Here is a 13,930-nt window from a genome sequence, read left to right on the forward strand (position 1 = left end):
GGTACCTTGCTAGGCATTTGAGCATATTTATAGACCGGTTTCAAGTTTTATTTATGTAACTAGTTAAGAAAAGAACATTGTCTTGCTGCAGTTTATCGGTTTGTAAACTGCAACGGGCGTGTGCAAAGTATGTGAATCCCATGTAAACTTTGCACGCACCCCGTTGCAGTTTACAAACCGATAAACCCCAGCGAGACGACGTTTATTTCATTTTAATTTTATTTATATTTTGATAAAATAGGATTTAAGCTTGACATGCGATTTATTCAAAATGTATTCGGAAACATCACAGAAAAAGAGAAATACAGGTGTATGTTGCTTAATGGCGAACCCCTCGATCGCCTCTAATTGTCGAAACTTTCACCTGTCACTGTGCGGTTTTCACTCTTGTTCATTACATAAAATAACCGGTTATAACCAGTTTCAAAATAAAAGGTTCATTGGAAAATAAACGTCAAAATTTCGCATAGGTCTATATAAGGACGTTACATAGGGAATGTAAATATTTACATGATATTTATGTCACTGCTTTATGTCACTCCCAGAAGCCAATTTATGTGATAGACAATGTTTATAGCTCTGACATCGCTTATAATTGAATAATCCCTTTTTCTGCTTTTCATAATTAATTTTTGTTTACAACATATATTTCTAGAGTAATTAGAGCTAAATTATTGAATTTTGAAGATTGATGCTATTTTTAGACTCATGCACAATGATGAGTAAGAAGATCTAAGAGAATGGAAAACACCAATGTTGAATGGCTTTGAAAACAATGTTGAAAATGTAGTATTTGCTCATCATGAGCAATATTCCATTTACCACATTGTTTTCATTTGTCATCTGCTTCAAGTGTCAAAAGGTGTATCTATGGAGTAAAGGTTTAAGTCACATAGTACTAGCATAAGCAGACTTGGCTGTATAAATGGGCTTTAAATCAAATGAGCCCTGCTGTACCAAAACCAACCTTTGGACATTGCAATCAGTATAGACCAGATCACTAACAGCATTAAAAACTGTTGTCTGATCAAGGTCTACACTGCTTGCCAGTCATCAGCACATACTCTGTGTTGTATATTGTAATGACAAATAGTAGACCCTGATCAAATATCACATTTTAATGAGGCAGCTGATCTGGGTCTCAACTCTTTGCAAAGTCCTAAGGTTAATTTTTGTACAACTATTTCACATATTCCCTTGAAACTTCAAAATGACAAGGAGAAGTGCGGTGTGTAAGAACCATAACTCTGCATGCATAATTGTTTGAGTTATTCCCTTTTTTAGCTCACCTGAGTTTACTCAGGTGAGATATTGTGATCGGTCTCCGTACGTCCACACTTCAGGGTCTACAGTGTTAAGCATGTCTAAAATGTACAGCAGCGCTCAAATATTTAACTTTAGGAAATATAAAATGAGCTTGTAAGTTGAGTTTTTTAAGTGGATCCTGTCAGACTTGAACAAGTGATAATTATGGTAAAATTTGCTTGCTATGATTGCTCAGTACACACATTTAAACATTTCCAGCCATGTAGCATATGCGTCTGGTAATTGTGTAAAGACGTGTGTTTGTGTGGTTTTGTATAGATACCCTTGCGAGGACTTAAAGGTCCTCACGTTGACGATGTGGATTAAGGTCATTGTCAAGTAAATGAAACAGAAGCCATCGTAATGTTTGACCATTGAGTTCTTGAAAAACAATCAGGTTTATGCAGTATTAGGTTATTTAAGGTTGAGGGAGCCTTTAGGAAAGAGCTAGATAAAGGGTTTGACCGGATATTACCCATTGTATTTTGCCAACGACCCTAGTGTTGTGTATATGTCGTTTCCCTTTTCACTGCAATGGACACATGAGTGGACATTTGCCTTTGGTAAAACCATTGTCCGAGTGTCAAAACAGCTTGGATCCACATGAGACGCCGAGTAACTCGGCGTCTCATTCGGATCCAAGCTGTTTGCATATGTTACGACACTCGGAGTAGGGCAGCGAAGGGGTTAATAAGTGAAACAAATGAGAACCAACCTTTGAACGTTGCAAAGTGTATTATTTAAGTCGACCGCCACATTACACTGTTTGTCGTGACAGTTTACGAGACAGTGTAGGTGCTGATGACTGGCAAACAGTATAGACACGGATCAGATGCAGCATCTGATCTGGGTCTACGGTGTTTCGCATGTCTAACATGTACGACAGCGCTCAAATATTTAACTTTGGGAAATATGAAATGAACTTGTAAGTTAGTTGAGATTTTAGAGGGGATCCTGTCAGACTTGACCAAGTGATAGTTTTGGTAAAATTTGCTTTGCTCTGATTGGTCAAAACACACTGCACGCATTTAAACATTTCCAGCCATGATGTAGCATATGCGTCTGGTAATTGTGTAAAGACGTGTGTTTGTGTGGTTTTGTATAGATACCCTTGCGAGGACTTGAAGGTCCTCACGTTGACGATGTGGTTAATAAATGACACAGAAGTCTTCGTAATGTATGACTATTGATTTCTTGAAAAACAATCAGGTTTATGCAGTATTAGGTTTACTTATGGTTGAGGGAGCCATTAGGAAAGAGCTATATATTAAAAGGGATTGACCAGATACTACCCCATTGTGTGTTTTTGCCAACGACCCTAGTGTTGTGTATGTGTCGTTTTATTGGCTGGCGATGAGAGTATAGAGTGAAAATGCTACTGCTGCTTAGATTCTTTTATTATAACACTGATTTCTTCTTGAATTTGCGCTTTGTACTTTCTTGCCATCGTTTACAGACCTACTTTAAGTCTAAATTTGTCGTTGAATAGTCGAGCGTGATGTATTCTGAAAGCTTTTTTTGTCTTTTGATATATCGGTGAATTTACATTCATGAACACATTACTGTACCTGCTTCGGAGTGGCTGTGTGTTTTGCATGTGGTGTTTTCTGCATGAGTTAGAGATCAGTGAGCTAAAGAACAAAGTCCTTGCAATGATAGAATGACGGCTACGAATGTACGGGTTATTTGTTGTCGTATGCTCGCCGTCTGTTGTCGGCGTCTATATTTACTGCTATTTTCTATCTATGGGGTATACTTTGTGCTTCCAGAATATCATTTTTACCTGATTTTTATATAAAGCGTGCACGCCAGTACTATCTCAGGAACCGCAAAGTGGTGAAATGAAATTTGATACATTTGTATACGTTCTGGGAATTTTATTTTTATTTCAAACACTTGTTAACCCCTTCACTGCTAGGCAGATTGTGCACATGCGGAATAATTTTTCTACTTCCGCTTTAGAATTAACACACTCCCTCGACATTTGGTTAAACCATTGGCCGAGTGTCAAACAGCTTGGGTTCAAATAAGACGCCGAGTTACTCGGTGTCTTATTCGGAATTAAGCTGTTTGCATATGTTACTACACTCGGGGTAGAGCAGTGAAGGGGTTAATAACTGAAACAAATGAGCGCAAATGTTCGAAAACCAACCTTTAAACGTTGCAAACTGTATATTTATGTCTCTTTAATATCTCAGGAACCGCAAAGTAGTGAAATGAAACTTGATACACTTGTAAATTGTAACAAAAGGAAGAACAGTGATTTTGAATTTTTTGAATTATATGTATCTCCTTTAGAAAAATAAATAAAATTAAGACAAGCTTTTGTTGGTCGCGAGCTAAGCTGCTCTTATGAGATATGAGATAACTTCGACTTGTTCGATATCGGCGGTACCTAAAGCAAGCTAGTTTTCAAAGCACTTTCCATATACATGTACATGTATTCTGTAATTTCCAAATGTGCGTATTTTGATTAATTGCACTCAATATGAGGACTTATCACCGCATGACCCTCGTGAAATTAGTCCCGTCCTCACAAAATATGGAGTTATAGATTGTGTAACTTAAGTCCTTATATTGATAGAAGGATTGAACGTCCTCGGAAAGATGTCCTCTTTTTGTATGAATATACGGTGGAGTCCTCGAAGTTTGTTACAGAAAAACGGTTTAGTGCATTGAAGAAATTCTCATGTCGTTATAATCAGCTAGTAAAAAATACCTTTATGTCGTAGTTTCGGTTCGCTAGCACTTAGAATAAATTGGTCCTCACTTCGGGGTCGAATGTCAAGGTCCTCGCTACGGGTGCAATACAAGTATGTGTGTGTGTGTGTGTGTGTGTGTGTGTTTGTGTGTGTGTTAGCATTATTGTTTCTGAATATATTTATATCCTATCAAAATGTATAGATTTCCTGTATAAATTAAGAATTTAAAACTGTGTGCTGATATATATCAGTGTGAAAAAATGAGAAAAAACAACATTGCTCAATTAATATCAGGATTTAAATAGCTCTGCACAATCCATTTAACTCACGTTGTCATTTGAATCACAATTTTATTCAATTATTCTAAGAAATGTTTCTGAAAGCGCGCCAGACAAGTGGGCATACGGGGTTATCCGGTTTCCCCCACAAAACAAACACACACTTTCGCGTTACATCTTGCTAACGAGAGCGTTTAATATGATATTGTTTTAACATATTTTGCGATCTTTGTAAAATTTAAGTTTTTAAACCTTACAGAAAGATAAAAAACAAGATCAATAATAAATGCCAGTCAACCACTTGTCAAATTATGTATATAAATTAATATAACTAAATATTAACAAATGAATATCACATGACGTAGCTTGTTCCAGTGTTTTAAAACCATAATGTTTTTTTCTAATATTTGACTTTGTCCCTTTTCCTTTGATTGAATTAAGGAAATCACAAGGGTAGTTGTATTAGAATAACTTTGTGACCAAGTTCCATGATTCTATGAACAACACGTTTCCAAATGAAAAAATCCATTTTCATTGCATGTTCGTCTAGCCAAGAAAACCTTTCATTAGTCGAACTTAAGCCTTAAAAAATATATGGCCGTTGAGAGACAGAAAACATTAACGAGAAAACGCTGATGCGGACTTGATGAGAAGTATCAGAATCACATAAAAAAATCCGAAAATTAAATTAAAATCATGGAAATCTTTTTTATCCAGAAGGATATATATCTGATCCGTTTTAACAGCAATTTGAAGGCTAACGATGGGTCAATCCTTACATATTCCGTAGTAAGCATTACACTTCATCATATTACCATGGCTATTATGGATTCCGGCAAATTCATACGGCACTGCGGGACCACATGGAAGGTCAAAACACGGCCGATTTCCCCCACTATTGCCTTGACCTGGGGGCATACTAACAAATGTCTGGTGCATTGACCAATCGGAGTCCGAAAGAACTGTTCACTGTTACATTAGTAATTGACATTAGTGTAAATGTTGCTTTAGGCTCGCACTACCCAGACCCATGTGATGATTGGCCGGGATTTCTTTAAACTCCGGAAAGGACACGCAGCTGCAACATAGCCGTTGATAGCATTATTACCGCCCTGCAGACGCTGTCCACTTATGCATCGAGAAACGGAACCCTCGTCGTAAGTGGTCACTGTGACTGAACTGAACTGCCTCTCCCGCAATGTCTCCAGGTCGCCGCACTTCCCGTAGCTCACAAGCTGGCTCGTCCCAGCAGTCGCAAACCATGAAGATGATTAAACGTTTTACCATTTATTTAACCAATTAAGAAAATATTTTAGTTTCAAGTTACAAATCAGAGAGTCCGTCATGCATTACTAAAAGTCCTTCAATCTAATCAACAGTTTTGCCAACACTTGCAAATAAATATCTACTCGGTTTACATTTGAATTTTAAAATCAATGTTTGGAATGTTTTTGCCAAAGAACCATTGTGTACAGTATGTTCTATTCCACATCAAACTCTAATAAATGCCTGTACAACTAGTTCAAGTTGTGCAGCTATCAAACCAAACATCAAATAATAAATGTATTAATGAGGTAAGTTAATTTCAAAGCTTTACATCACTTTTTTACAATCTAGTTCTGTCGATGAACTATAGCAATCACGTTATACTCCTCTATGCATATTATACATAATCAGTAACCTCTAAGTTAAACTTGCGCATAACAAAATGATGGACGAGGTGTTGACATGATGCAGATTCTCCAAAGTGTTATCGACTTAAAATATACCCGGCAGACGATCTTAACAATCAATATCGCAATGTGATGCATCAAAAGATGGTCACATTTGTCGTATCATTCGTGCAATAAGCCTTTTCTCCCTAGAGAAAGCTGTCAATTAATTGTCTAGACTAGCTGCACTGTATTATTCCTAACAGTCTTTCCGTTGGACATTTGTTCAGACGTAAATATGACGCACATATCCAAACAGAAATATATTGAAATGTATAATTAATCTTATTCCAAACACGGGGTTATTTTACATTTAATTCACGTCCTTTAGTGAGAAAGTCAATTTTTAAAAGAAAACCGTTAACACACACTGGATTGCAGTGCCTTACAATGCCCATTAAAAGCAAATCGATAGACATACTAATGGTGGCATATACATAATCGTTGTCGTTCTGTGTTTGACCACTTTATATCTTCATGCGCCACACAAAATATAGGGCTGTACAAGAATACAGTTACAGATCAGTTATTTCAGTGTTGTCCGATGAAGAAGTAAAAGTACTCTTCTGACGATGGGCTAAATTTGCAATGTTCTTTGCCTTTCTTGACAGAATATACAAAACACTTTTCCCTTCAGCTTTTCTAGGCAGATTGTAATAATTTACCTGTTGCCAACAAGAACGCCGAGAAGCAAACACGATTGCTCGTCTTTTTCAGTCGAACAAGTGGCATAACTGAACATTAATTAAAGTCAGGAGTTTTGGGTCATGTAATATGTGTACATGCGCATAAGTTAATCTTAAACAAGGTTATTTTGGGCTAAAAATAGGAAGGAAAATGAGTCATTGATTTATAACATCGATGAAATAGCAAGCCTTAAGTATTTTCAATGAAGTGATACATATATATTGTGGTGACGTTATAACATTGTTTACCTGCTTTTGACGAGAAAACACATATAAATATAAATATAGTACAACATTTGTGTCTATTGTTGTTGTTTTTATTAAACTTGTTGCACATACTGATAATGCTTGGTAGAGTGCGCTAAGTATCAATCTGTGCACTTTGTTTAACCTTTTCAATTAACATTTATATCTGATCCTCTATTTAGCATTGTCATAATATGGACCCGAAATTAAATGATAGATTACTGGCACAAATTCCAATTGGTTCGAGTTATTGGATCAAATCAGTTTGTTTTGCTAAAAGTAAACGAGATGTATAAGGTCAATCCAGTAAAAATTGTCATGCCTACACTGCTAAATGTAAAAAGTCCGGACACAAGCATGTGTATTATGACCTTTAAATGTCATATGTGACCTTTACCATCGAGGTATGGACCGGGTCAAGGCCACTGCACATCTTCTCAATGAGGACAACATTTGTACCAAGTAATATGGTAATCAATCAATGCATAAGTAAGTTATAGCGCGGACACGAGCATGTGTACTCTGACCTTTAAATTTCATATGAGTCTTTTACCATTGAGGTATGGACCCGGGTCAAGGTCACTGCACATCGTCTCAAAAAGGACAACATTTGTACCAAGTAATAAAATAATCCATTAATGCATACGTGTTACAGTGTGGACACGAGCATGTGTATTCTGACCTTTAAATGTCTCGTGTGACTTTGATCTTTGAGGTATGGACCCGGGTCAAGGTCACTGCATATCGTTTGTACCAAATTTTATGGTAATCCATCCATGCATAAATAAGTTATAGCCCGGAGACGAAATGTTACAGCCAGACGGACGGACAGATGGACTGATAGACGTGGCTTACGTTAAAACAGCTTATAGTGTATATTATGGAATACATAAACTTTGTTTTCGGAAACAACTGGATACTAGAATCATTCGCAAACAAACAGTATTACATTTGCTCACACATTGAATTTACAGTGTAAACAGTCGACCGTAATACATTCATACATACGTTTTTGATATCCATGTACTATTTTGCTCATGACACTGGGCCTTTTTGAAATTTACGATAAGTGCATATCGTAGAGAACCTGGTTTTCTGAAATTAATATATGTATAATATATATATAAGATGCCCGTGTTGTTATAAAACTGATGGCATAAACAACAGTCAGCGAGCTTTATAGTATTGCAAAGGCGATATAGCTGGATTAAGAAATTGTTTAAATTTTAAATCTGGATTTAATACTTTGCCGATTTTTAAACTCAAAGCACGCATTTAACTCATACTAACATAGCATCGAGTGTCAACATGTCTATCTAATTAGTTCAAATAGACTTTGGAATAATTATTTGATTAGCATATGTATGCTGGCCTTTCATAAAGATTAGCTATTATTCACAAACGTTAACGCTTTATTTGAAAATATCGTTTGCAGAAAAATGCGTAATAACATACGATACTGTTATTATATAAAAACACAGCACGTATTACTTTAAAAATACCATAAAGAGTTCTTAAACCTTCTGAACGCAAGTTGTGTGTGTGTGGTTTCCATCCTCGTACATAACAAGACGCCAATATATTGTTCCCAAGATTTGACCTAGTGACCTAGATTTTGACCCTGGTTGACCCATATTAAAAATATACAAGATATAATGCAGAGAAGCATAATGGCCATGTTTCATCAATATTTGATAAAAAAAAAATGAATTTATTACCGTGAATTTTTTTTCTAAGGATTTGACCTAGTGACCTAGTTTTTGACCCGAGATTACTCATATTCATATATATTTAAGATAACATGCCAACAAATAGTCTGACCAAGTTTGATAACCATTGGATATTAACTCTCGATTTAATTACATAAAATGAAGACTTTAACGCAGAATTGTTAACCCCCGATCGCCCACCCGCCCGGTTTTCGCCATTCTATAACCCGGCTAATAAATAAAAGAAATATGTTATGACTATCAAAAAAACTGTAGCCGCGAGGTATTTTAGTCGTTTTAAGACCCAGTTACTGGTTTTAACTTTTCATGGTTACGCAATACAACTGAAACAACGTTCACAACAAAATATAACAAAATCCATGCATATAAAATTATTTGAAAATACCTTAGTGTAACGAACTGTTTCTTCAAAGAGATAAAACAACATAAATGGCACTTTTCACACAGTTTTAACCCGAACAACAGTTTTAATTTCTCCAATAAACCAGCTTTTCATATAAAAATACATGACTATATATTTATTGAGAGGTTTTGTTTGAATGACTTAGCTTAAAACTTAGCATGTGATCTTCCGACAGCTAAAAAAATATTTATGAACAAAGAACAGAGCAGCAAACACAACATTAACTATCATTCATTTTTCTTATGCGATGGTAATGTGTACGTTGTATGTGCGTCCGTGCGTCTGTAATCAATTGCTTGTGAACACGATACAGTCTTCAGTTTTAATTGTATTTCGATGAAACTTGAACAGTATTAAGATATTTATCAGAGCTCGGTTCCTTTCGAAACCCTGCCAGATCCGCCCATGCATACCTAGATTATGGGCCTTGAAAGTAAAATAAAATGCTATTTTTAGCTAAGTCTTTTTTTAGCCAAATCTACATGAGCGAAGTCTTTTTTTAGCCAAGTTTAGATGTTAAGTCAAGTCTAGGATTAAAGGGAGACAACTTGCTTTTTGGTTGTGCAATTTTATGTATTACCCTCCCTTGTTCATGTTGAAAGGCCAATGGCCATTTTAAGCTCTAATGGCCAAAGTGTCTGTCGTTCGCGCATCTATCTAAACACAATTGCTATGAATGTTTGTTCAAATTATGCCCTAGGGTTATTACTGGCTAAGCCCCCGGGTTCACAGGTTTGATATACTTAAATTGGGAAATATTTGAAAATCTTTTTTTGTGTTCTAAATGCAATTGCTTGTGAATCTTTGTTCAAATTATGCTACTTGGTTCATTCCTAAACATCCCCCGGGGTTCACTGGTTTGGTATACTTCAATTGGGAGTGTTTGATTTTTGGGGTCTGAAACAGCTATGCAGACCCATGCTACTTTGAATAAGGTTTAATTTAGTGGTCCGCTTCCATGGTTGTACAATTTATGCCCCTGTGGTCAAAACTGGCACTCCCTGAGGGTCACACATTTTTAGAGACTTATTTAAGAAATATTTTCGAAACCTTATTGTTTCAAACCACAAGGCTCATACCTTTAATATTAGTTGTGGAGCATCATATGATGACCGTCTAGCAAAACAGTTGAAATGATGCCCCAGGAGCGCTGGCCCCACCCCTTTTGACCTTCTTTTTTATTTTAAAAGCTACAGCAGTGAAATTTGGACAATGTGTACAGTTTTGAAAACGAGAATCAATGGTGTACTTAGATGTCCTTGACTTTGACCTTTTGACTAACCTTTTTTTAAGCTACAGTAATGAAATTTTGAACATGAGTACAGTTTTGAAAGCAAATATTTTTTTCTCAGATGACCTTTACTAGGCAAATATTTAAAAAGCTCATGCAACTAATGTGCTTACAACACTTTCTTTCCTCAGATGTTGCAACGTTTCCAGCTAACCAAAACACAAAATGTAAACTAAATGTGTGTTGCCTATTACCCATACATAGATGCTCTGGATTGAAAATGACCACACGAGCCATGCCAGTAGAGCATAGGCCCTCATCGGAGAGTTTGGCTGATCGACTTCTCCCTTTTGTTCCCAGTGCAAACACGTTTGCCTAAACAACTTCCCTCTAAAACAAATCAGTTTACATCAGGGGAATTCGAAATTTTCGCAGAAATGACCTCCTATTACCTTATTTGGTGATACTTGTTCAAATTTAAATGCACATTTTTAATTTACTGAAGTACGCTCGTATGCCCAATCACTAGATTCAGTAAATATAGAACATTCATTGCTCCAAAAGTTAAAGCACTACTTAATCAGTGAATGTTAAATAGTCTGGCTATCTAAGGAGGAACTTCATCACCTATTTAGGTCTAAAAAGTTGCCCTCTTCTCAGATGAATCAATCCGTGGACATTTTTGTCCAATGCCGCAAGCTTAGCGGGCATCGATATTGATAAGCCTTTGGAAAGTGTCATCCCAAATATGCTGGGAGATGTGGGTATCCCATCCCCATCAAATTCTTTGTCCATCCGTGCTGGCCTATTCTTAGGCAGTTTGCTTTTATCACCCCATTCATCCCAACTCACAGACACCACATTGTGCAACTTTGTTCCATCAAAGATGCCCTCGTCCCCGTATTCCCCCTATACATTTTCCATCATCTTCGTCGTCGAGTTCGACTTCTTCAAGTGACTCATCTTCAGCCATATCCTATTTCCCTCCCGAGATTCGATCTAACGATGTCTGCCATACCTGTGCATTGATGATAGAGGACATGGACATGCTAAAAATGACATAAAGACCATGGGTTTAGCGCTAGAAGCTGTTCTCGAAGAACTAAAAACTTTGAAAAACATATTTTAAAACAAGGAAAATAACAGCAACCGCCAAAATAACTTTAATCGGAAAAATGGCAGGAAAAACAACAGTAACTACGAGCCCTACAACCCCAACCACCAGAGGTTCAAGCACTATAGGTTTTAAAACCAAGTTATTTAGGATAAACAGGATATTTGTGTTGTTGTCCATAATACTAGATGTTAAATAGTTTTATTTGTTCAGGTATTTGTTATATTTATATTTAAATGAACGTTAGAGAACGCGCCTGCAACTGACAACCGTTACAAACATGGCGGTCATATCTGTATTTTTGGCGAGAGTTTGTTTAATATAGTTTTTAATCCATTATCAATTTCGGATAATGAATACACAGCCGATTGTCAAGGTGATTCATCTTATTTCTCCTTATTCTTAGTCCTATAAATAATAAAAAATAAAGTAATTTTAACCCATATTCATGTTCTTTCCAGAAATAACATGGGATGTTTAAAAATTTCGAACATGCATTTGGAGCATACCTATGTACCAAACTAATTATACGTGAATGCTGCCTTCCTTGAGCGAAACAGTGAATCTTGTAGCAACACTGTAGTATCTGTGGCAACACTGTTAACCGAGACCAAATACAAGTTTAGTATGATACTTAGCAGTTGCGATCCTCGCAACTGAAGTTCGTTACCAAAATATAAACAAGGCGCCTTAACGGCACAGATCAAACGGTAAAATGTTAACCCCGTATCGCATCAACTATGATGTTCCGTGGGTCACACTGCGGGGTTCCGCGGGTTACACCGCGTGATTACAGTAAAAACTATTAAATCTTATACTCGCGTCTAAACTATGAGTATGAACATGTGAACTATAAACATGTTGTAAAGCATTTGTTAAGAAAAAATAAATACAAAGGAAAACATGTTTGGGAATCTATTTTTTATGTAGATAATAACAAAGCAAGTATTTATTCATCATATGACACAGCTAAAATCCAAAACAATAATAACACTGTAGAAGCTTCAATTATACTAACTGAATTTCCAAAGAGATCCCTTCAATGAAGACACAGACAATTTAGGGAAGTGAATATTGACACAATTTTTGGAAATTGAACGAAATCAAAACAAGCAAAAAACGTTAACTAATAGCAAAGTAATTTCTTAACAATTCCAAGAATGAAATCTGCAGCATTGAAATCATCCAACTAAGTGCCCTTAATGAATAATTTGTCATAAAAGATTTCAGCGAAACAAACAGTTACCGATGATATCATTTTGAAATTAAAAAGCGTTTAACTTATCGCATCGACCATTTTCCTAATGTAGGAATTCGATGAAAAAATGTCATAGTCATTTACGCCCATGATAGGAAAACAATATTTGCGCACCATCTTAAAACTATGTTTTTGATGTTGAATCATAAATGCGTTACGTGTATATGTGTATTTCTATGATAAATACGGTTTTAAATCTTATAATTTATGTGAGTGATTTTGAATTTCTGAACGAGGCATATATGGTGTTTACATAGTTCGTTAAATCATTGTAAATCCATGTATTTATTGTATATCAATTAACTCACTAAAGTAAATACAGACATACTACTTGTTATTTAACACATGCATGATATAAACATATTGCCATTTAGATATTTTGTTAAGATGTGTTTGTATTCAAGCGGGGTCACTAAAGCTTAATACCGAAATTTACTTTAAGTACTCGTAGTCTTAAATGAAGATATGTCCATGTTACATGTATATGTATGTATGTGTGTGCGCGCGCGTGAGTGTGTGTGTGTGTGGGGGGGGGGGGGGTGCGTGCGTGTGTGTCAAAATTAATAGCATAACCATTCTGCTTAACGTATGGCTTCGTGTACTGCACATCCTTGCCGAAATGAAAAAAAAAACAAACACCACGGACAAATTTATTTCTTGCATTTTATGACACAAAATACGTGGAGGGCGGTACATTAACCTCATCTCCAGACTTTTTTCTGTACACTTTGTCCCATGTGGCCAAATGTACTCCAAAGCCGATTCTCGAAATAAAAAAAACGCAGCATTAGTGTCATAGATACGCTAATTTCGTTATTTATGTCGGTATTCATTTTTTTTCCACGTATATATTTGGTTATATGTACGAAAAACATGACGCAGAAACGCAAATTTAAAGAAAATTGAATTTGGTCTCACATGTGGCTTTTAATAATCGCAATATTGGTTTGAATAAAGAAAACAAAGGACTTGATAGTAATAACCTAGCAATTTCCAACGTCTTATGACATGCATCAAGAAGACGAGATAAATTCCTTTTTTTATAGTGTAACTGGCTCATGGTTTGTAAAATGCATTTTTTTAATTACGAAATATATTGTGGCAAATCATAAGGAGTGTTAAAACAAAAATACCAAAAGCTGGAACACTTCAGCAAATGTTGATATTTGCTCAAATATCGCCTTTGAAGACCACAATTATCATTAGCGTTTAGCGTTTAAAACGGCTGTGGTGTTGCGTGATTTGTTATTTGACAATATAACGTG

Source organism: Mya arenaria, chromosome 17 (assembly GCF_026914265.1).
Source record: "Mya arenaria isolate MELC-2E11 chromosome 17, ASM2691426v1".
Classification (NCBI taxonomy): Eukaryota; Metazoa; Mollusca; class Bivalvia; order Myida; family Myidae; genus Mya; species Mya arenaria.